Source organism: Pseudopipra pipra, chromosome 3, assembly GCF_036250125.1.
Source record: "Pseudopipra pipra isolate bDixPip1 chromosome 3, bDixPip1.hap1, whole genome shotgun sequence".
NCBI lineage: Eukaryota > Metazoa > Chordata > Aves > Passeriformes > Pipridae > Pseudopipra > Pseudopipra pipra.
The window spans coordinates 76,751,375-76,777,838 of NC_087551.1; positions in this window are offsets into that span (position 1 = coordinate 76,751,375).

Sequence of the window (26,464 nt, forward strand, 5' to 3'; positions counted from 1 at the left end):
AGGGGACACCTCATTGCAGTCTATGAATTCCTTGTGTGGGGAAGAGGAGGGGCAGGCACTGATCTCCTCTCTGTGATGACCAGTGACAGAACCCAAAGGAATGGCCTGAAGCTGTATTAGGAGAGGTTTAGACTGGATGTTAGGAAAGGTTTCTTCACCCAGAGGGTGGTTGGGCACTGTAACAGCCTCCCAAGGGAAATGGTCACAGCACCAAGCCTGACAGAGTTCAAGAATCATTTGGGCAATACTGTTGGGCACGTGCTGTGACTCTTGGGAATGGTCCCAGAATGCAGGGCTAAGGATTGGACTTGATGATCCATGTGGGTCCCTTCCAACTCAGAATATTCTGTGATTCTGTGAAGATGAAGAGGGACTTTTTACAAGGACAAGCAGTGTTAGGACAAGGTGTAATGGCATCAAACAGAAAGAGGGTAGATTTAGATTAGATATTAAGAATTTCTTTACTGTGGGAGTGGCACTGGAACAGGTTACCCAGGGAAGATGTGGATGCCCCATCCCTGGAAATGTTCAAGGCCAGGCTGGATGGGGCTCTGAGCAACCTGTTCTAGTAGAAGGTTCCCTGCCCAGAGTTGGAACTAGATGATCTTTAAGGTCCCTTCCAACCCAAGCCATTCTATGGTCATAATTCTAAGAAAAGGAAGAGCTCCCAGATGATGAAGTAGGCTGATTTTTTTTTTTTCTTTCTATCTTGCAAAATTGCTTCCATTTTACAGTGTTTTACAGTTAGTCTAGTTCTATTTATGACTGGTCTTTTATAAATAAATTGGTGTTTAACCGAGCTGAAAAATGTTTCCAAACTCACTGAGCGTACTAAAGGTCCCATTTTGGGTGGCAGTTGCAAAACAAGAAACTGTGTTTTATAATAATAATAATAATAACAAGTCCAATTTGGTTCTATCAGTCTATCAGCCTACATGGGGAACCTTTGAACACCTCCATTTGCTACTTGGTCAAGACGTTATTTGACTGAGGTCATGAACTCTTTCATCCATAGTAGCTGCTCTTCTGCGTTGCCAGACCAAAAAAACAAAAACCACTAGAAATCCTTCCTCGAGGCAGAGAGAGCAGCTGATCAGCTCGTGTGTTTGACTTCTTGAGGGATTCAAAGTATTTTTAAGTGTTCAGGTTGGTAAGTTTTCAGGAAAGTTCACCCTGACAAACCTCATTGCAAATATTTAGCAATTCATTGCATATTCATGAAACACTAAATATATTTTAGGTCCCGATGCTTCATTAACAAAACAAGAAAACAGTCTGCATAATTCACCCACTGTTTAAAACAAACCCATCAAGGCATTTTAAAGAGGTTTTTTTTCCCCTCGCTCATTATTTTTAAAATAATCTTATTTTAGGTGTGCATATCGTATTTTTTTACTATTTTGCATATTTTAACTTGTTTTGAGTTTCCAAGTGAACCTCCTCTTTCTGGCCAGAAACAACTTAAAATTTTTCAATTAAAAATATATTAAGAACTCTATGCATAGATACCCTCATTATCAATATCAAAGTTCATGTTTTTTCCAGAATTGATAATCATCTGAAAATTTGATTCGCTTTTATGTTCCTTGAATACAGAGGTTTATATTAAAAAAAAAAAAAAAGGTGAAACTAATTATTTTTCATTCTCAGTTACATTTCCAGGAGCTCAGAGCATTTGGCTCTTCTATCTATGGCACTGGAAGTGCCATTTTTCTCTGTGGATAACAGGGTCTTCTTTCTGTAACCCCCACTCATGTCAAAATCAATGATCTACCTCTTTAAACATGACCAACCGTATCAGTTCTCACTGAAGAGACTGAAAAATGTCTCAGAATGTTTCAGAATTATTTAACTGTAGTTATTTATGCATTCCTCTCCTCTAGACTGTATCAAGGCAATATGGCTGTATTGGAGTACAAGGTATGAAGTCTTCACAGGTGGTATGAAATACTGCACATTATTTTCTGCATTAATAAAGGTTCTGTGAGCAGCTCATAGCTCTTGTGTGGGCTGTAACAGTATTTATTTTATGTTAGATCTCTGTCTATATCTTTGAGAATTTGGTGACACGTTGTTGCCAAAGTACCTAAATGGCCATCCCAGGATATCAGGTTAAGACCATGGTCAACAAGTGCTTCTTCAGCACTTTGCATTGGGGACAAAATTTTTCTGTGAAAGAGAAGTCTCTGTGTGGTTGGTCTGAGACATTGGATTTAACTGCTCAGGAACTCTCAGCAATTACTGATGTCCTCACCTTTTCATTCAAATGGAAAAATTAAGACATCAATTATAAAAACATGCAGTGACACATACCACAGAACAAAGGGTAAAACATAAAAAGTAAAATGCCACTAAAGCCTGACACATCTCTGGACATGCTTCTCCTCCTGGGAAAAGACTCAGAGCATGAACAAACAACACATGACAAATGTATAATATATTGAGCGAATTAGTAATCACAAGATGACTATGAATCATTGATGTGATGTGGTCATGCAAAAAAAGACGATTGAAGCTGTAAGATGCAGCAAGTCAGGACAGATAGGTAAGAGGTCAATAGAGACAGCAGTAGCATACCCAGTTCTGGTGCCCATGTTTAATAAAGATTATGTTAAAGTACAGCAGACGTAGCAACAGGCTGTGAGACAATCAGGAAAATTAATGTGTTTCTTGCAAGAAGATAAAGATAAAAATTTGGATTATTTAGGTGAGCAAAATGCTGCCAGATATGATTGCTCTCTACAAGTACAGAAGAAAGTCAACCACCAACCTGGGGAAGGCAAAAGCATTTTCCGCTATGTTACCACAAGATAAATGTGTCAAAAATGGCCTATCATTCAATTTGACGTAGAATTTAGAAGCAAGTTTCTAAGCTTTGTGGCAGCAGGTTTCTGAAACACTCTTTTGTGATTGGAAAAGGGGAAGAAAGGAGGATAATCAGTTTTAGGCAAGATACATTTAAGAAAGGGTTTAAATGACAAAATGATGACTGGACCTGGTAACATGGATTGATCTAGTTCCATGCCTCTATTTTGTAGTCTTATTTCTTGATAAACTAAACTAAGGTTCCAATATATCAAGAAAATGAGTACAGTGTAAGGGAGCAGAATAGACAAGGATAGATGAACCATGTTAGTGTTCCTTTTTTTTTTTAACATATTTCTTCTTAAGAATTGTTATTTTTTCTATTTTTTTCTATTTTTCTTCTTTTCTTTACTGGTGATTCAAAGATATTTATTTTAAGGCCTTCTGAGCCCCCAATGTATCACTTTTTTTCACCATTACATGAATTATTCTGATAGAAAATACTGCTTCTCCTTATAAACCTTGTCTCTCTCGTGCCCTTAGACTACTATAAAAGCACTACTACTCAATAACTTAAGAACATAATTCAATTTTCAGGGGACCCATCTGCTTAGGCTATGTCCATGAAGCTTGCTGGGTAGCTAAGAGGCTATCTGTGACCACAGAAAAAATTAAATTTCTTTTGTTACAGAAAAAATTAAAACACTCTAACAAGGATAAATTTGGTGTCAGCAAAAAGATACAGCATATTGTCCTCTAAGAAAAGGAGTCACTAAGTTCCGGGAAGTCAGTGACTACTGTTACAGAAAAGAGGATGTTGAAATGCGCATTATAATACAAATGCCAAATATGAAACATTTTACAAGACACTTATCTGTAAAACAGGAATTCTTACATTCACTGACGGGATAACAATTTGATGAGGGTGTTTCAAATGAATGGGACCCAACAATTCCAAACTCCAAATTCGTCTCGGATTTTAATGAAGTAAGTTTTTCACTGGGTTCATCTGGGAAAAACTCCTATTCCTTGAGCAAAGCACAAGGGCATCCCTGTTAGTCCTTTCTTTTCACACTTGCTCCTTTTGCAGGTCCCATGGAAGATGTTATTTTCTGAATAGATATTTAAATAATTCTTTTGAGTCAGGATGAAAACCTTTATTTCACATTGTCCATTGCTGGATTTTAGCATCAATGTCACTGTTTTTTGTGTGAGACTTAAACTTGATATACAGACAGCTTGTACAATAAAGAGTGAGTGACCCAACAGCTGCATGTTTAAGACTAGCCCATCAACATCTTCTGCAATGGATTAAACACAACAACTAGCTTTTCCACAACTCAGCAACGAGCTAAATATCCTTCCTCTAAAACTGAACCTATGCTCTCATTTTGCGTTTTTCACGTGAGGTAACCTCAACCATTTTTACAAAGTCAAACTTTGCATCAAAGCCTTCCATTTATCACCTACTACTTCTCCAAATGTGCAAATCCATCCATAGATTTGTTACAAAGTTTAACATTATTCACTTGTCCAGCAGCAACTATGGCATAACTGTAAAACACGATAATAATATGACATGAGATTTCACAATATTACATCTTCATTAGAATTTCCTCAGACTGATGAATTTAATTATCACCTTTACAGTAAATATTAATTTTAGGTCTTGATTTTTAGATATCTTAGACAAGGAATTGTATGTAAATCATGCAAGTGTAGTCATGTCTAATTTGCATGTGAAATGACCACTGTGGCTTGTGAAACCTTCACCTGCAGATGGTATATGCAGAATGGATAATTGCACACGCAAATCAATGATGATAATTTTCATATTCAGAAATGAAACATACACATCAGTAATTATAACTGCATGCTTAGTTTGTTTAAAATCAGGTATGTGGTATTTCATATAGACCTGAACTTATTGCACAGAAAAGATAAGCAACAGATGAATGCAGATAAAAATAGAATTTTAAAAATTCATTGGACTCCTGAGCAGCAAATGAGGTGCGATGTAGGTAAATTTCAGAGAAGAAAATAAAAGGTAAATGTATTAGGAAAGTTATTACAGCATAGTAATTACAAATGAAGCAAAAAATGGCAAGTCCTTTTTCCAGCAGGCCACTGCAGTGAGCAATGGTAGAATGCTCAGGTCAATAGAAAACACTAAATAATAAAAAAGGGAGTTAAATAATAAAAAAGAGAGTTTTGTATAAAACACCCCACAACTTCAGGATATTAAATTTCTCTTGAATTTACAAGCTAGTACCCAACTACTGGATCAAACGTGTTGAACATGTTCTGAATACAGTGGGAGGCTCTACATTTTTTGCAATCAGTTAGTTGCCTAGGAAGGGTTTAGTTCTGTTGTCTGCTGGTAGAGATACCACTGTAATAATTTATGCCAATTTTGTTTTTCATTAATAATTAAAAAAAATTAGTTTGGGATTTATTATTATTATTTTAAGAAAATTTCAATTTATCTGTAATATGATCAGAGTTGTTTTTCTTTTTTTGCTGTACATCTATAAGACTATGGGGAAATCATAAAAATGAAAGACAAAACAAAACAAACAAAAAAAACCAACCCCAAAAGCCAAGTCCCGTTTGCTGCAGAAGAGGTAAAATCTTTATTGAAAAGCAAGATAATGATATTAAGCCTATAAAGGTAACCATATTGTAAAACTGTGAAATGTTGAAGAAGCAAGAAGAAATACTTATGGCTTTCTATAAAAGCCGCAATTTAGATTGGGAAACATATAACTGTGTATGAAATAAAGTTACAGTCTATCAATGTCACCCAAGGAGAAGATGTGTGAAAGCTTTAGTTTTTAAAAATGAATGCTATGTCAAAAAAGTTCTCAGTGAGAGGATAAAAAAGGAAGAAAATTTTTGGGCATACGTTGTGAAGCTATTTTTTTACTCCTCACACAGGAGGTAATCAATGCTCACCTTATGGCAATATTTGTTATATTTTTTTTCTTCTGTTCTGAATCTGTCTAGACAGAAGTATTAGCTGCTGGGGCCAGTTTGGCCAGTGAAGTCTGGGCTTCTCAAGGTTTTCAGAATTTATACCTTTGCTCAGCTCCCTCTGGTGTTAGGAATGTAGTTTGGCGAGGCACAGTACTACAACTCCGCAAACCACTTTCTAACTCGACAGTCTGCTTCCTTTTTCACTTTAACTGATGGTGGTTTGTGGTGTAACCTCCTACTCTCAGAGAAATAAAGATGATTTTTTCGTATCAAATTCATATTTCAGACCTCAAATCTTTACAGACAGTTAATAGAATCCTGAAGAAGTGGGAAAGGATGTTGGCAACATCAACGCATTGAGGAGGCTGGAACTGTAAAGCACTGACAGCTTGGCTGAGATGAAATAGAAACACAGAAGTATTAGATGTTCAAACCCAGGAAAATTATGATTCAAAATACCAGACTTGAAGATTGTAATCCTCAAATGTCCCACACAAACTGCTGCCTATAGAGAACGGACATAAAATATGCCCAGATATTTTATGTACGGTTCTCTGATGCCTGAGTTGGGCTTCTGGCAATGCTCAAAGGATTTAGTTTTGACAGGACCTGGACTTAGCTGTCTCCCATTGACCAGAACCACATTACCTGCAGAAGTGCTCTCCTTCCACATTTGCCAGGTGAGGAACCTGATTTGTCAGCATTTTTACAGCATGATTATCCAATTTAAGCAGCATGACAAACATGAGCAGCAGAGGGTATAGATGTGCCAGCTCACTTTTGTTCAATAGGTCAGCTACTTGAGCCTGTGCCGTGCATGGATTTTGTCTTCTTACAATGTTCTCAAAAGAAAACTCTAATATACAGTAATATGTCTGGAGTTGTTGGTGGTAGTCAGCATGCTCATGAACCCTATTGTTTAATCTACTCCAGATTTAATACCATATTATGATGAGATGATCCTCTCCCACTGGATATTTATATGTAAAAACTGAAGTGTTCAAGAAATTCAGCCTGAAACATTTCTGTCACCTCAGCAGGTGCCTAAATCTTTCAGGTGATTATTAAAGACAACATTGCAACTTCTCCAAAGACACTGAAGTCACATTTCACATCCCAAAAGTGTTCCTGTGGCTAGACAAACTTGTCTGGAGGAAAGGTGAGAAGATGGCTAAGCCCAGCTGTAGTATCATCCGGAGGGGTCCCTGAACATTGCCCCAACAGACAGGGGGGACTGGCAATGGCCAGCATCTTCCCTGTATTACACCAGCCAGGTATACCTACAAGTGAGTCACACCTGTAGCTACTCCCACATCATGCACCTGGAGCTTAGGAGCCCATCAAAGGTGCCAGGAGTCACCCTCGGGCTGGGAGAATCCAATCACAGCTCCTATGGGTCTGGTCTGAGATAGGATTTAATACTACATAGAGATCTGTTTAAGGATTTCAATCATATGCTCTCCTGTATTTTGAAAGCAATTTCATGAAGGGAGTACTGTTTCATATGAACTTCCCACTGCATTTTTAAATGTTAAATTGATGGGCTTGTAAAATATCTTGCTTTTGATGTATAATAGACTCTTAAGTCCATTCTGCCTTTCACTCCTTTTGTTGTGCCTATGAGTCTATAACCTATACCTCTTAAGCTGTTTTTGAAGTGGAAAAAAGACCTGTCCTCAAAGGTGAAAGGTTAATGAAAAATACATCATGGTAGTAAAATATCATTACAATTGTACTTGCCCATGCTCCCAGGAAAATGCAGAGGTATACTTTAAAATATTGAGTAGGAGGAAGACATTATTTTAAGGATGTGGAGAGAAATAGGGCTGTAAAGAGAAGGGTCTTTTGTTCTAATTCTCTCTCTCTCTAAGTCAGGAGAGATTCAGATTTTTAGCAGGATGAATGTTATCTCTGATGGGATAAACATGAAGGGTTTTTTTTCCATTCTGAAAAATGAGCGTTAGCATGGTAAGATTTCTAATAGGTAATGCAGATTAAAACGTGAGACAAAAGGGTGAAAAGCAAGGTTGAAGTGCTGGAGTGGTGGAGTCAGATAGTGAATGAGGTGTCTGGATGAATTGCTGGGTCTGGTTGTGGACTTGTAAATAGAAGGATGTTGCAGACAGATGGAAAAATGAAAGAACGCATAAGGAGAAACTATTCTTTCCTTTCATTATGCTCTTTTAAGTTCATTATTTCAGTTTTCAATTCCAAGGTGGAAAGTGGGCTATTTGTTCCCTTAATTTCTCCAAAAACTTCTTTCAAATCACTTTCAGTAGTGAAACCTCAAGTTTCTACCTTTCAATTTCAAAATGATGCTATTAACCAGTAGGTGACTTGTGGATCTTCGGGGAAGAATTAAAAGACACTTGTCATTGTCTCTGTTCTTCCGTATAACTTCTCCATCAGACATCCTAGGGTAGCAGTTAATGAGGGAGATGCATGGTACTAGTCATTAATGGTATTAGTAGTGAGGTACATGAGTGACATATAAGTATTGTTATATTTTACAGTTCCTAAATTATATTGAAAATATAGTGCTTATAATGAAAAAGGATGTGAGGACATGTACTTAAAGGAAGGATGGCAGGAGTCACAGAATAATTCATTACGAATAACTCATGCTAGACCCAGATTTTAATTCCTTAAAATAGTGACTCTCAGAGAAATCACTTTGAATACATTTCTACTGCTGCAAATTTTCCTTTGGTATACAATTGTAAGTAATGTTTTTAAAAGACTCTGACTGCTATGAAATTTTCAAGTATAAATAACCCTACCCAGTCAAAACCAATTACTTCAGAGAAGAAAGGTAGACTTTTATTCACTGAGGATATTTGCAGTGAATAATTGGAATTTTAGCATACTCATTTTTGTCTCCAAAAGTAGTGTTATTCTGTTGGGGTTTTTTTGGTTTGTATTTTTTTTCAAAATGGCAAAAATAATAATAAGGGAAGAGGCAATTCATTTCTCGTTTAAATATTAATACTCTATTTCTGCTCAGAATTACCTAGTGAAAACACCTTGGGAGAAAAAAACCAAAACAAAACAACAAAAGCACTAAACCTCAAGTAAAAATTTTATATGTTTGAAAGATACAAGTTTTAAAGACTTCTGAATGAGTTACAATAAATAAAGATGTATAAAAATTTAGCAGTAGCAGATTACAACAAAACTATGATGATGATTTAGTGTTTTTATCTCCAGTCAGAAAGAAAACAAATAGAGAAAAACTTGCCAAGAGTAATAATTTCAAAGGTAGCTGCAAGCATCAATTCACTTTCTAATTTGAGATAAAGAAGTCATATTTTACTTTCTGCACTTTTAAGATTTTCTTCTTAAAAGATTTGATTTTTTAAGTTAAAGATGTTTTATCTATGACATAACAGAAATCAATAAATATCTAACAGAAGTTTGGTTAAAATTTGCAGAACCTTTCTTTTCTAAATTTTGCAGAAGCCTAGTGTTCACTTCTCTATTGTTATCTTGTGCTGTTACATTCATCATATTGATCATGACAATTGATAATGTCTGCATTGCTTAAGCTGCATTTACCATTCCTGATTCCTCAGTAAAGAATACTTACGTATTTGCAGGAATTATTTGCTCATGTTCTGTAGCAGAGATATGGTCAGGCAAAGAGTTAAAAAAAGAAAAGCTAGATATGTATTGGTATATATATGTATATAGAGAGTTACTTCAGTTGCATTACATCACAGCCCTGAAGATAGCCATGGCAGTGTCCTTGAGCAAGACTGAGCACATAGAAGCAGGACTTGCATACAACCTGCTTACACTAAACCCTCCCCATCATTTCTTTTCTGGATTTATGAGGGCCTGGGAACACTGGCAGAGGGGAGTTTTCTACAGTTCTGCAAAACGGAGGTGAATCACTTTCTGCTCTCCTGGAGCTAGTGGGTGAGCATGGTTACATGCATGCTGCTCAAAGGAGTGGGAACGATGGTGCTCAGAGTGGCAACTTCTCCCAGAGCTGTTTGTTACCAGGAGATTTGGGGGAAGATACTGCTGATGGATGCAGGGATGATCTTACTTACTCTCAGCTGTGCCAAAAGCAACATCCTGGTCCTACAGCAACTGCTGTGGATGCATGGAGGGAGTTCTTTAGCATTTCAGTTGTGTCTGCTGCTGTGTGAACTTACATGGAGGTAAGGTACTATACGACAAGTAGTAGGATGGGCCACAGGCTCAAACTTTTGTGGGAGACTCCACAACCTGTCTGGGAAATCTGTTCCAGTACTCAGTCTCCTGCACAGGAAAGAAGTTCTTCCTCATATTCAGGTGGAAATTCCTGTGCATCAGTTTCTGCCTGTTGCTTCTTGTCCTATAGCTTGGCACCACTGAGAAGAGCCTGGATCCATCCTCTTGACACCCTCCCTTTATATACTTACATACATTGATGAGGTCTCCTCTCAGCCATCTATTCTCAAGGCTGAACAGGCCCAGCTCCCTCAGCCTCAGAAGAGAATTGCTCCAGTCCCTTAATCATCTTTGTAGCCCTCCACTGTACCCACTCCAGGAGCTCTATGTTTCTCTTGTACTGGGGAACCCAGAACTAGACATAGTATTCCAGATATGGCCTCACTAGGGTTGAGTAGAGGAGCAGGATCACTTCTCACAACCTGCTGGCAATGCTCTTCTTAATGCATCCCAGGATACCATTGGCCTTCTTGGACACAAGGGCGCACTGCTGGCTCATGGACAGCTTGTTGTCCACCAGGACTCCCAGGTCCTTCACTGAGCTGCTTTCCAGCAGGTCAGATATGGTATGGTCACAGTGAGAATATATTTTGAGTTGTAGTTAAAAAATTTCACTCTTATTTTTATTAAAATGTACACCATAAATGAAGAATATCAGCTTTGAAATTTTAAGATTACAGTTGGCAGTGTTGCCTTACCCATGTATGTCGGGGTTACATTGACCTCCACTACTGTGCTAGGTTCCCATGAGCAAAAACACAGACCTATGGCTGTTATTTCATGTATAGCCTCCTTAGTCAGTTGAAGGGAACCCTGTGATATTTTTTTTTGTTCAACTGTGCCCTGCCACATCTGTTCCAGGGTGACTTGAAAAATAAACACCATTCCCTATTATAAATCAAATATATTGGACTGTAATTCAGAGTTGGAGAGAAAGGTGTAGCGTGCTTGAGCAACAGCAAAAATAAAATCACCTTTCCTGATGTATAAGACAAGCAGTGCAACAACAGGCCACTATTCTGCCTTTTCCCCATCTCCACTCCTACCATCAAGCCCTGTGACCTTGGCATATTGGTATAAGGAACAAAATTTGTACTTATGTAAAATGGCTGCAGATCGGGCTGACAGCCAGCTTACAGTGTAAAAAATATCCAGTTTCATGGGTGGTTCACAGAGAGTATTCAGAGAACAGGAGACAAAAAGACTACAAACAGTTTAGACTACTTTACAATCTTTAAGTAATGAGGTTTTAAAGCTCTGTTTGAAGAAACTTCTCTGTCTTGCCTCAGGGCCTTTGACAAACAGAACCAATAGAGAATTTTAAAATGGATCATACTCTATAAAGGAAGAGAGTATGAAGAAAACGACTACAGAAATGAAGATGAATTGTTAATAAATAAATAAATAGATAATAAAGTTTTAAGATTGCAAATTACTGTTTTAATTCTGTAGTAAGTTCTATGCTGGCAGATTTTTCTCTTCCTACAGAGTCCATGCTTATTGAGTAATGAGCCAGAGGATTCAAAGTCTTCAAGTCAGTTGCAAAGTCGGGATTTAAGTCTAATTTTTCTCAATGAATATATGCTTGATTCTGTTTGTGTGAATATATGTATGATTATTTTAGGTGAAGTAAAAAACAACAACATTGTGAATGTCAATTTCAGATTATACAGGTTTTCTTTTTCAGCATAATTGAAAGTTTTTGACCATATTTTTACTTTTTAATTTTTGTTTTTTAATTCACATATAAATATAATTTTTGGAAGGCTAAATTGAAACTTTTCATTGCAAATATTAAGATTTAAAAGTGAAAATTATTTTAAGTGTTGTGCTAGTATATGGTCTGATATTTTAAATAAAATTTAATGTTTTACAAACTGTTGACATTTAATTAAGTACTACCCACATTTAATGCAGACATAGACCAGAGATTTATGGTTATTTTAGTGAGAAAAACCAACTTCTATCTCAGTCAATATGATATTTCCTGTTGAGTTTTAGATTACACTATACTAAACAGGAAGCCTAGTTTTACTGTCTTTTAAAGCTGTATTTTAAAAAAAATAGATTTGGTCAGTTCAAACCATAGATTACAAAGAAAACTATGAGATACAGAGGCGTAATGGGAGAAGCTAAAGAAGAAAAGGGACTAAGAAAAGTCAGTAAAACAAGAAAAATATTTTGATATAGATTATGATGAGATTTCTGGCCTAGTACTGGTCTAAAGGCAGATGGAAATAGTAACATTTCTATAATAACATAACAGAGGGAGAGTATTTAATAAATAAAATATTACAGTTGCTGTTTTAGGAAAAAGGCAGATGATATGGCATATCAGAGCACACAGATGGCTGTGAGAAGGGGTATTTGCCCTTCAGGACCACATCTGAGGCATATCCTCTGTCTTGTCATAAGGAGGAGGTTGCATTACCATACAGGCCTATATCAATACTGCAGTTGTTTGTAGCCTTGAATCTAGTTTGGTAGAAGGTTAAAAACATTTCAGTTCAAAAAATGAAGGTATATGTTAAATGAAGACTAATAAAAGCAAACATCTTAAATAAGCAAGTCCGGGCAATCCGTTAAAAAGACTTTTAACAGAGCTGGCTGATGATATCCTTGAAGTGTTAGGTTTGATTTTTGACATGAAGTTTCAACACTAGAAGATCCAACTCTGTCCCAATACAAGCAACAAAAAAATACAGTTATAGATTTGTCAGCCTGATAACGATCTTGGTCAGAAATAATGAAACAGATGATGCAGCAATCCTCTTTTGTTTATAAAGGTAATAAAATTGATGGAATACACTTAGTCTTCTATAAGACATTTCATTTGGTATCAAATGATGTGTTGATTAAGAAGTAAAATCAACATAGCACATGCTGAACTGATTAAAACCTGGGCTACTGAAAGGTGTTAAAATATTACTGTAAGTGAAGAATCGTCATTCTTCAGGTGTTTGTATACAAGTTCCATAGGGATCAGTATTTGACTCTATTATATTTAATATTTGTTATTATATTGAATATTCGTTTTCAACACCTGGAAGAAAATACACAATGATACCAATAAAGTTGCAGATGAAAAATGTTGTGAGTGTAGCCAATAATAAAAAGGGAAGTCTTTGATGCAAGGTGATCAAGACCATCTGGCAAGCTAGGTGCAAACAAACATCTGAACTTACATATAGCCAAGCATAAAGTCATAGGTCTAGCATGAAAGAATGTTATTACCAATAAAGGAAGAAAACTTTTTAATTCCAAGAAGTCTTGACTGTAAAGGTCAAATGAGCATGAACTATGATGTTATTGGTAGGAGAATTTGCAGAGAAATAAGGAAGTTATGTCACCTTTGAATATTACTGCTTTAGAGTCCTATGTTCAGGTCTGCTGCTATGGACACAGAATAGTTTGAAGAGGTTACGTGATAATCCTTGGGATTACCCTATTGGGAAATAAACTCTACAGTGCATAACTGTAACAGCTTAATCTCTTTTAATCTAGTTAAATTTTCCAAATAACTAATTATCAAGATTCAAAGATTCAGAGGTTCTCAAGCTAAAGGCACTTACATGGAAAGCAGAAGTTTGAAACCAAACCAAAATTACTAATATGGTCTGAATGCAAGATGTTAAAATGAGAAAAAATCAGATCAAAAGAAAACTATGGATGTTTTTCAAACAGGAAAAGGTTGAAAAGGTTAATACTGGGTTGTCTATAGCTGGCATTGTTGAACAGGTCAGACCGTATCCTGGGCATCCTACCTCCAATAGGAAGTCAGACTTTGTGTTTGCAGAGGCTTTTCCTGACTTTGGAATGGATGAATTTATGGTGGATTTTGACCAATGCCATGATTTTGGGATAAGCCACTGCTATGGTGATGCACTGCTGTGAAATATGGTATAAGTGCTATAATAGATCTCCTCTTTCCTCTGACACCTGTCCTCTTCTGGTTAAAAAAAATTTAAGTGTTTATCAATTTTGCAGTGTATCTGGGAAACCATCCAAAATTTTATAATAATTGCTTTTCTTCCACATGGCGGTCTTCTAAGGGGAAGAGAGCTTCCTAATACTTTTTGCCATGTCCAGCTGTTAACTCTAAGACTCATAATTGCATTTGATCTTATATGCTGCCTATAGTGTGATAGTAAATAGGAAAGATAGTGAAGATAAAATCTGTCATATTCTTTTACCATAAAACTGCATTACAGTATGAAATGCCTGTTAGTTCTACCATTGTGCTGACTAATTGAAGTAGCCCAGTATAAATTAATTTTGATCCAATCTCACAGTATTACTGTTATGTGTTCCTAACAGTTAGAATTATTGGTCACAAGGGTATTGGGCCACAAACTAACAATGAAAATGTGACTTTAATAAGGTTTTAGAGGAATTTGATTGCTCCTTCTGTTATACATCATTGACAGCCGGGATTCAAGACATCACAATGTGTTAGTGTGTGTGTGCCGAGAGCAGAGAGAATGCTCAGGAAATGGGGAGCACACCAGCCCTCTATGTTTCAGTAATCAGCAGGTTTCAGAATGGTACATTCAGCATGAAACCAATTAGTTCTAATGAGGAAATCCTGAGGTTTATGCTAGATATTTGTTGATCATCATACCTCTCCACTGTGACTTTCATACAATGCCTCATTAACTCTATTTATGAGGCTTTTTATAACTGGGAGTAGTCCATGAAAAGTACTCAGGATTATATGAAGCTTTCCATCTTGTCTCAAAATAGTTAATTTGTTTTAGCCCCATTATGATGGCATTATGATTTTGTGATTCTCTGTAATAACTACTCAATATCTAACATGAATTTCACTTGGGTTTGGTTTGGAAAAGTTTCATAAGATGTATATGACAGACACTGTAGTATGTTCTTTTGTTTCTGAAAAGGCCATCTGTGATTGCAGTCATACAGAAGCTTGGGGCTGAATTCTGTCCTAAATTATCTCCTTTGAATTAATTTCATGCAACGTAAGTCAAACAGATTTTGACCTTTATTCAGTTCTGAAAAGGTATTATGGAAAAGTGCACCTTCCTATTCAGCATATCTGCTCTATATTCAGTCACATTTGAATTCAGTGACAAAAAATAAATGTGTTCTACATCCTGATAATGGAAGTAAGGAGCTGATGCAGTTGTGGGAGTGTGGTACGGGTTCCCTTCTGACTCACTGTCATTAACAGAGCTCCAGTGTAAGGGCTTAATTTGCCAAAGCCTCCAAAATCCCACACCCTCAATTGACTTTAGCTGGAGTAAAATGGATGGATATCTTTGAAACATAACCTTCCCTATTTGTATTATGCAAAATTCCTCTGGGACTCCAGATGTAAATGTAGAAAGATTTTCTCTAAAATAGAGTCCTATCAGTAGTGGTCCAGTTGAAATAAATATTTGAATGTCATTTTCAATGGCAAAGATGAAAAATCATCAGCCACATGGAGAAAGATATGTTTAGTTGTAAGCAGAGCCAGTTTTGTCCAAAGATATTGAGCAAATAAAAGCTGCTTCTGTTGTAAAGAAAGAGCATTGCAGAAATTATATTTCTACTGTCTCTGCTAAGACTTTTGTCTTCATCATGCAGGACTAAGACTTTCTTGAAATTCAGTGACCATACTATATTGCTGTGTAGACATTGAAGCCTCTGAGAAATTTTTTTTTTTTTTTTTTTGAGAACGTGAGGCAATCTTATCCAAAATACTTAATGGCTAAGAATTTAGGAGAATTGATTTAGGTTGTATGTCTTGGAGAAATTCATTATTCATACACTGTTGATGCCAAAGGGCTATTTACTCTGGAGAAGCTGCCCTTTACTCCAGCTGCAGAGTGCATTTATGCTAGAAGAATAAAGCAGATCATTGCAAATTTAACCCTAATGTTTAAGGTTGTAGTTTAGATATTGTACAAACATAGTGGGGTAAAAAAGCATTTGCCAGGTTATTGAGTCCAATCTCTTGGTACTACAAGCAGTCAAAAGCGGTAATGTTCTCTATAAATTTAAGAAGTGATTAGGTTTTTGTTTCCACTACTTCTTTATGAAAACTGTTTAAAAACCATCTTCTTTAAGGCACATTCTTCTGATTTCCAGCCTACATTTGTGCATAGTCTATCTATCTATCTATCTATCTATCTATCTATCTATCTATCTATCTATCTATCTATCTATCTATCTATCCATATATTTCTGCAACATTATCTTTAAAAGAACTTCTTTACCACTTTATTATTTAACATTATGATTTACTTGCAGATATAAGTCATATTCCCTTGCAGCCTTTGTTTTGCTACACTAAAAAAATGTAACCTCTTTTCTACCCTTGAATGATAGTTTTTTAATATAGACTTCTTGGACTTGTTTCAATTTGAATCCATCTGTTTGAAATATGGAAGACCAGAGTAAAGTGGTGGGAGGGAGGGGGAGGAGGAAGAGTCAATCATTTACTTCATATCTGCTGGAAAGACCTTCCTGATGCATGCAAAGATCACATTTGAATATTTTAGTGTTATACTATATTAATACTTCAACAGTCATGACTTTTCAGTCATTTCCAATTTTTAACAAATAGAAGTGCTTACTATCAGTTTTCACATTTATCCCCTTTCCTATTTCTCCATTCTGCAAGATCACTCAGTTCTTTCTGCATGGTGTCCTGAAAATTTCTTTTATTAGTGAGCACCCCAAGTCTTATATCATCAGCAAACTTCACTGCCCGCTCCTACTTACCACCATTAAAACCTAATTGCATCATTAATACATATTTAAACAAGATCAACTTCAAGGAGAAGTTATACTAAGACTCAGGCTAGCATAGCTTCTTTTGACACTACCAATGTCACGACTACTTTAGTTCACTTCTTAGAGCTTTTAGAGTGTCTTTGCTTTCCCAGGCAGTGGAACAGCTCCTTCAGGACATGAAATGCCTCAAAAATTAGGAGTTAACTCTTACATTTCTGTTGTAATTCCCTAGAAATCAAATATAGTGAATAGTTTGTATCCTGTGCTTTCTATTCCTGGTGACATTACTACTGATGAGGTGTACTATAGTACACAGTGATACTTCAGAGTTTTAAGTGCTTCAGTCATTGCACACAGGTATTTGCATTGGCATAGCCTGAGATTTTCCAGCTTGAATATGTGACACCAAACCATTCAGACCACTTGAGGTCAGGATGCATCAGGATGTCCTGCTTAAGTACGGATGAAAGAAAGCAATTTGGGGGGATTGTTTTTGTCAGTTAAATTCTCAAATACCCGTAAACTATGTGCCAGATCACCAAGGGGGAGTAACCTTAGCTCTTCAGAAGGGTTCCCTTGCCCCCATTGTGTGGTCATGATTCTGAGCTGGGTGTCATTTGTCAGTGGGTCAATCATGGACCAGACAGTGGTTCAGAGGCAAAAAAAGGCTAGAGCTAGGCTTTATCAGCACCGTTGATGATAGTTCAGTCTATGTTGTCTGACCAGTTCACTTACCAGTTCCATATAGCACTAAGAAAAATACTGTCTTCATACTATCTGTATTTATATAACTCTATATAATCTATATCTATCTTCATTGTTATAATCTTTTTACTATTATTAATTTGTTAATTCTAGTCTTCATTACAATATATTACTCTATAATTATTAACTATTAATTCTCTTAATATAAATTATATACAATAATAGATGTATATGTTCTATATATAATATATAGACAGAAGAAAATAAAAATGGTCAAAAACTCTCTATATATCTGCTATCTTACCACTTATTGTTTATCTACTAGAATGAGGAGATCAATGTATTTCTTATAAAAACTACCCAGAGTTAACCACTTCAGCAGTGGCTCACACTTCAATAGCATTTTAAATTAATACAGTAAAAGACAGAAGCAGACTGAGGTACTTTGTACACATGGTCAAATCAGTTACCTTCCATATCCATCCCAGCGAGATGTGCTCATATGTAAAACACATTCTATCAATAAGAATAAATAATCAGATACTGAATTTTTAAAAATATTTTTGTTTATTTTTCCACACATTGATATTGAATATTTATAGAAGGCAGAGCTTCTATCACTAAACATCCTGTAAGACATGCATAGATTTGTGTCCATAAGAAACAAAATTTTAGGTTTATTTCCTGATGTTTTAAATATTAGTCTATCTTATTTAACTTAAGAAAGTGTGATAGTTTCTCCTTAGATAGAATGCATCAAAAGAGAATGAAAAGTATTCAGAAGATTAACTCTTTTAAATGAAGCTGAAAGCTTCAGTAGATTTTAATTAGAAATGCGTGGTAAGTTTTACATAAAAAGCATATCCATTCATATTTGGCTTTTGACCACTTCTGCAAAACCATAATAACATTAAGAACTATCTTTTCATCACATATTTTTTTTTCCTGAGACAAAAACAGTTAGTAAGAAGTTTGTAAAGGCAAGTCATATAATTAACTCTGCATTTAGGCTGCTGTATTTTTCTAATTAGACTGAAATTATACAGAAGGGTGAATATGTTCATTAAAAGAGTCTATGATTTTTGTTTGGTAATTTGCTTCCTGCTGTTGTCCCAGTCTAAAAATTGGGTTTAATTTTAAAGAAATACCCTAGGCATTTTTTTTTTTTTGATGACAACTAACACCCCATCATAAGGTATTCAAAACCACTACCAACACAGAAGACTGATGTATCTCAGTTTATTTTTAGATGCATTTCTAAGCATTTTTGCAGATGAAATATATTGTGCTTTCCATAACAACAGGAATTACAAAAAATGCCAACTTTCACTCACAATTGAAAATGGAGATATGGAAAGGTAGGTTTCAAATATCATCGCTTGGGTTACAGAACAATGTGACCAGCAATTAATATATTGCTGTGCTTCAGATGTCTCAGAAATGATGATTTTTAACAACTCAATATGAAACCAACCCAATATGCCCATACCTCAGGGCATGAGTTGGAAACTCGGTAGTCTTGGGATAGATTCTGTCTCATCTCCTTTTCTCCCCAGGATGACTATTGCCAAACACTAGTTATTCCACCAAAATGTTTTCATCTCACAAGAGGTTTCATCCACAAATGGGTAAAAAAGCTAATCAGATCTTGTCTGTTCCATCAAGAAAAACTGCTGGCATTAAGTATACTTGATTCACATCTGTCTGCCTTTAGCTTCCTGTTTTAAATGAGTTTTTGAAAGTTGGTTTTAACATGTGGTTTTGAGAATGGGTTTTGACACATGTCCAGGAAGACCTTGCTTACCATTTTGCATTTGGTCCTCTGTACTGGGTAAATTGCATTATAGAATGAAGCAAATTATCACCTGTCTCTGAAGTGTAAATCCAAAGCCCCCCAAAAAATTGGAGGTTGTAATCTCTACGGTTTTGACTAGAAACTCATCTTTTCATGTTTGCCAGCTACATATATTTTACCTTTGTTTTGTAAGACATTAGCTAATGATTCTGTTCATATTGGTGTCTTACAGTCCTATCAATTGCTTTTCTTGTAGAGTTCAGTAAAGCTGCTTGTGGTCAATAAAATCTGACTAGCAAGTATATTAAATAGTGTATAAACACTTGTTCTGGGAAATGCAGATATCTGTAATATCCCTTACATTACCAAATTATTGACTGATAAAACCTTCTGTTTGTAGGCTAATTGTAGCTCTGCAGTGCTTGGCATTAAGATTTGCAATAGACTTTAGAGACATCATTCTATTTACCACAAAGGTGCTTCCAAAGATTGATCTGATAGACCACTGCAGATTCATATAAAAAGTTTATTTTAAACTTAATTGCCATAAATACCTACTTTACATATTCCACTTGCCCTGAGGTAGCCTAAGCTTTAATATAAGGGCATTCCTTTCATCTCTATTCTAATTCTTAAAGCTTTTAATCCATAAAGACACTTATCATTGCGTACTACAGCTGTGATTTCTTTGCTTCCTAATTAAGTAGATTGATGGATGTAAAGTCTTGGCCAGATTTAGGAATCTGCAGAAAATGTAAAAGCAGTGCAGATGGACACTCTACTGGAATTGTTCAAGCATTTTACATTAAAATAATACAATAAAATAAGTCTAGAGTTATAAAGGCTCATAGACACTGATGCAATTCGATGCAACATAAAGACATTCGGTATTGCTGGATATCATTCTTACCTTTACAAACAACCACCCTGCCAGTTATGAGTAGCACCATTCAAATCAATGTTACATTTTGACACAATCTTAGAGAGTCCAGAATTGATTAATTACGGTTATGTGGTTGCTACAAAATTATTCTATCCCTACAAAATTTGTCTTCTGTGTTTTAATGCAGAACAGTACATACAAACACATTTTCCCTCATATTACAACATAGCATTTAAAATACATGTTCATTTTAGGCATATTAAAAGTAGCCTTTATATCCTCCCTTGGGAACCAACTTTTGTTTTGTACCTCCTTCCTGAAAATTTTAGCCAGCATTGGTACCATTCTCCTTTACTACATATTATCTATGCAAATTACCTGTTGAGGTAAAGGATGGAGGATGGAAAAGAGGATAGAAATTACAGAAAAGTAGCAGCAGACTGGCCACGGTATCTTTGCATTTCTGTCACTGTGTTTCACAGCAAAATTTCATTATGCTTTACACATACTTTGCCTGTGGCTTTAGTGATTATAAAAGTGCTACAATGTAATTTACAGCCTTCATAAAGCACATAGCAGTTGTTGGAATTGTTTTAAAGCAATAAAAGGTAAAATTTAAATTAGTTTTATTTTCTTTTACTGAATTTTTCCTTTTCTCCATTAGTATAACAAACATCTGGAAGAAATTAGAGCTGGCTTCCAGGGGAAAAAAGCCAACAAAAATAACAATAAAAAAGCCTGCTTCTTTGAACACAATGTAGATAATTCTGTTGTGAGAAACATACCTTGAGTGTACATTCTGTTTTCACAAATCAAGGAAAAAATATACATGCTGGAGAGGAAAATGTTCGTGATTTTAGTTATGAATGAGCCAAGAAACAGATGTCACAAATTTGGACAAAAAAGCAAAATGAAGGTGATTTGGAAATATAATATCCACCTCGACCCTACCCGCTACTGCAAATAGTAATATTGAAAGAGAAAGTGGGCAGGGTGATGGCAATTCGTTAAATTACCTTCTTTCTCCCAGGCTGGAGATGTCTGCCATATAACTGTAATTTTTAGGACTGCATTGCTTGTTTCATCTTTTCAATTAATTTATGATTCACGAAAGCATTTAATTGGAAAGACCTCACATGCTGGAATTGCAAGATTGTTCTATATGTAAGATATTATTTTATCTCGTATTTTATAAGCAACACCTTTACAAATAGCATCTGGAGGAAGTAATTGTCTTTCCAATTCTTCAAAAGTACAGAAATTTCCCTATATTCGCCTTTCCCTTTCCTTCCTTTCTCTTCCCCTCTCTTGTAGTCTGCCTACTTTCAATACAGAAAACAACAGAAATCATAGAAATGAAACTTCTAAATATTTTTAATGCTGTCTTCTCCATCCTCATTGTGGAGTGAAGAATTTAGGATTAGCATTGTCAATAGCTCCAGTTCTATCAAAAGAAAGAAGAAATAATAGACGGGAAAGGAAGTAAGTCCTCGTTTCTTTAACAGTGATGGCAAGACATAAGCGCTATATTGCAAACAAGACTTAGCCTTAACCCTATGTTTCTACATTACTATGATGGCCCAGAATTTTTCCCAGTCAACTTTGGTAAGCCAATCAGAAGCCCATCCTACACCTTAAGTGCATTATGGTCTTTCTACAGGTTCTCCTTTTCCAGTATGAAATGAACACGACTTTAATATATACATTTAGCTGTAAACAAAATAAAGATAAGCATCACTATGAAAATAGAGAAAATTGTGGGCATGCAGGGAAAAGTTTCCTTACTTAGAGTGTGCTTTATGAGCACTGGAATGGTAGCTACATACAACTTGCAGATGACAACTTCATAGCACAGTATCAGGTATTTTTTATGTGTGAAGATCTGGCTCAAACTTTTGGTGTTAAAAAGTGTATGTTCAGGATTATTTTCAGATTGGGTAACAGAAAGCTTTTGTGACTTGCAACGGACTGCAATGGATAGCTATTTAAGTGACACACTTCCTTATTGTTGGGATATCCAAATAACATAGGCAAGCAGGCTGTTGTTGTCCAGTGGTTTGTGATTGCTAGTCCGCAGTTGTATTCAATAGAGCCCATGGTGGTAATTGTTACTTGGTTCTTCTCCTTTAATCTACTAGCCTAATAATTTTATTCTAGCAATCCATTATTTCCTAAAATTTAAGAGATTAAGTGAATTTACACTAAAAATTTAATCACAGAAGGGTCTTAGGTTAAAGGTCTTATTTAAAACCCACGGAATGAAAGTGAATATTCAATGAGTTACTGAAGCTTAAATCTATGCTGTTATATCTGTTATTCAGCACAACACTGCAGCTTTCATTTTTTCTGTTTTCCACATAAGTCTTTGAAGGATACCCTCCGCTACCCTCTATTCAATGCAGTATTTGGACATACTGGGGAGATTTTGAGTAAGAATGTCAAAGGATTTTCTTTTTAAGCTTTGAGATTTCTTCCCCCTGTCAGTGTGAAGGCAGACCTTTAGTTTCTCTTTGTGCCTTAATTTATGTACAATGTAGAGCAACACAAAATGAAGGACTATGAAGAAATGTAATGCTATTTTTAGATAAGACATTTATTCTATGCAAGAGGCTTTACACCCTCAAACATCTTCAGATCAGGTGAAGCCTTTAACATGTTAAGCCTCAAAATGAGAGACATCTTTGCAAGTACTGCACTGCAGTCAAAAGCAGATAAGCAACTAAATATAACAGCTCTCCTGATATCTAGTGAATCCTCAGAAAACTGATAGGCAAAGTTTTTCCAGGATACTAGTTCCAAGAACTCTGATGCACTGAAATAATGCTGTTGTTGGTCTGGAGGAATGTTCCTCTTTGTGGATATTTTCCTACCTGCAAAGAGTAAATGATTAAAGATCCCATTTTTCATAGTAAACAACTCAATATGCAAATAGCTTGAATACGTGAAAATAATGTGACCGTATGGACAAGTAATGTAGATAGCTGAAGTGTTGATAGGTTTTGTGTAGAAAGACCCTTCATTTAAAAATATAAAAAGCCTTAATGCTCTCTACAGATATTGCTATAAATGATGAACAGGAAAAATGGTAAAAGCTTTGTACAGGTCAATAAGACTGTATTTTATCAAACTTTATTATGAATACAGACACATCCATTTCAGAGCTGATAATAAAGCTGTTTTATGGAAAAAGAAGCAGTTTAAATGTGGTGTTTCCCATATCTTTTTTTTTTTTTGGCTGAGTAAATCAGAATCACTAGCAGAATACCTGCTAGTGAATTCTTTCTAGTAAGGGTTGCTTGCAATAATGGGAAACAAATTTACCTTTCTGTCATCAGACAACTCTAAAGATGGATTTTCATCTAACATAAGACTAAAGGCAATTACATGGGTCATCAATGAAAGCTGGTATGAAAATCCTACTCAGCCTCCTAAAAAAGGCTACATGGGAAGTGTAACAGATAATGGAGAAAGACTGTGAATTATTTTGTTCAAGCGAGACCATCACTCTTAGAGTCTGTATTTTCTGATTTAAAATATGAAACTCTGTCATAAGTTTTTAAGAGATTTGAAGCTTCCTAGAAAGTTAATCAGAATTTTTTGTTAACAGAAGATACAGCAATATGTAGTGGGTTTTTACTATCCATAATCTGCCAAAATACCCAGCAATCAACTATAGAGGGCTCCTGAACTTGAGCAGACATTCCAGCCTTTCTATCTACCAGCTTGATAGATAGATGTGCCCAGTTTGCTATTCTTTTTCTCCATATAGAATTTCTGCTAGGCAGAATACAAAAAGTACTGTGATGCATTTTTCACTCTTTTTCAATTCTTATTGTTTGTGGGTTCCTGCCAGGCTGTTCTGGAAGTAGTTTTTCAGGGTTCCTCAGCAAAAGAAGTAGCCGCAGTCCTCACACCATTCATGTCATCTCGCATGCATTACAGTTATCACCAGAGTGTGTAGGGGGAGGTTGTGCCCTGTGCAACTATGTGACTGGCTGGAAGAGTCAACATGTCATTTTCATGTAAAAAAGCATGTAATAATGTATAAAAGCATTTAATACATGCTAATGGTTCCTTCTCTTTCCTATGTGGCTTTCTATCTTCTTTTTCAATTTTTTTTTCTCTTCTCATTTTCTTTTCATTTCTCCTTAAGTTTAGTGGATTTAGTTCAAAAGAGGGAGAAGTCTGGGATTTTGTCTGACCAAAATGCAGAATAAAGTTTTGCCATAATAAATAAATTTAAATTAATATAGGCAAGATAATGAATTTCATTATTCGTATATATAATAAAGCAATAAGATGCTCTTTTTCTCTTTGTTTTTTAAACAATATATTTTTCAGATATAGCCTTGATTCTATATATTCCTCTCCCAGATTCTCTGGTTATGTAACCATGATTTATGTCAGCTGGCAAAGTATAGCCACTGAGAATGATCCTATTAACCTTGTTTTGGACCATTGCTTTTGATTACATTGTATTGAGATGAAGTGTTCACTGCGAATTTGACTGTATGTTCCACAACACAGACACCTTCTCCACTGATTGGAGATTTGTCCTAAAACTTCTCTGTCTTTCCAAACCTTTCCTGCACTATCTTCTATCTTAAATTCTCCCTGTATACTTTGAGCTTTTTTCTTGAATCACCTATACTACCTCACATTTTACTCTTCCTCTTTCTCTCTTTCTTTACTCTGAAGTATTGTTCTCATTCCTATCATCACATATTGTTTATATTTACATCACTACTATTTAACTTCCCTTATCTATTCGTTCTCATTCTCTTGGGCACCAATAGGCACAAAATACTACACTATTGTAGTTAATTAGGTTGCACCCACTAAATTTAAGGGAAATGATAAGTATTTCAAAGACTTCAGAATAGTGCCACGGAAGACTATGAAAATATTTTAAAGCACATGTCAGCAAGATTTGTGATGCTATTAATAGAGCTGAAAGCACTACTTGCTATCTTCTAAGATGAAACAAATATGACAAAAATTCCATAGTTGCTTGTATACAGCAAAAGACACAATAAAAATCCTATAGAATGTAATGTTCCTGTCCACAGATGATTGCACAACCTATTCACAAACTAAAAACCTCACCTGAGAACTATCAGGATTTAAAATATGATCATACTCTAGTATAAGTGCACACCACACTTTTTGGACTTCCCCCTTTCTAAAATACCAGCGTGCATTTTGTAACATTTTTTCTGGAGAAAAGATGGTCAGGCTGAACAACTAATTCTGCTCCAGACTTCTGACTAAAGAGTGAGTGGCACATATGTAGTCTCCAGGCTTAACATATACCAGAATAACATGGTGATCAATACAGGACAAGAACATTTGAAAAAAAAAACAAGACAATTAAAAATTAAGGAAGACTTGAAATAAAGCAAGACAAATGGACACAATAATGTAGTCAGTTTTTCTTTTCAAACAGATGCTTTTCATTCCTACCACCAACTATCAAAAATCAATATGAAACATAGGGAAGCAGTGCTCAATTAAGAACCCATAAATCATTGGCTTCTCCTTATTTTTATCTGTTACACTGAAGTAAAAAAACCCTGAACACAAGGTATACTGTCCTTATTCTATTTTCTGTCTCTCTACAGTTTGGTAGGATTGCCCCAGAGATGTTGCATATTTTTAAATGAGAAAATAAATGCTGCATGTGCTTTTCAAAATTCCCATACAGAGAGAAATCAGATAAACTCTGGTGTGGAATTTCTGGCAAATACATAGGCATGGAAAGCTCAGGTAACATCTTTGACTCTTTTGCTTGTAAAGGAGTTACTATAGATTGAGAAAGCTTCAAGTAAAAAAAACAAGAAGTGTAGCACATGCATTGAATTTACAAAGAAAATTCTGTTCAAATGTCACATGAATTGAACTGAAATAGAAATGAAAAGTAGAAATGCAAAAGAATAGAAAATTAGTATGATGCACAGAAACTGTCACTTTTGGGCTAATTGAAAGACTAATAGCTTCGATGAAAAGAAAAGACAGTGAGAAGTTTGTGCATTTCACAAAAAGCTTCCTTTCTGCCTCTCTTCTGTAATCCCTATTTGCATCTGAAAAATATATTGGCACAAAAAAAAGGCTATTGTGTAACTGGCACTGTGTAATGGAGAAATGACAGACAATGTGAAATAGGGCAAAACAATTTTCCTAATTGAAATGAATAAAAAAAATCAGAATTAGAGGGGGCATCAAGAGGAAATCGCTGTGGTGACAGAGTAGCAAAAAAACATTTCAAAGAAGACTACCATTTAGCTAAAAAAAAAAAAAAAGTAGATGCGTATATGTTACTAACCGTTGTGATTCAGAAA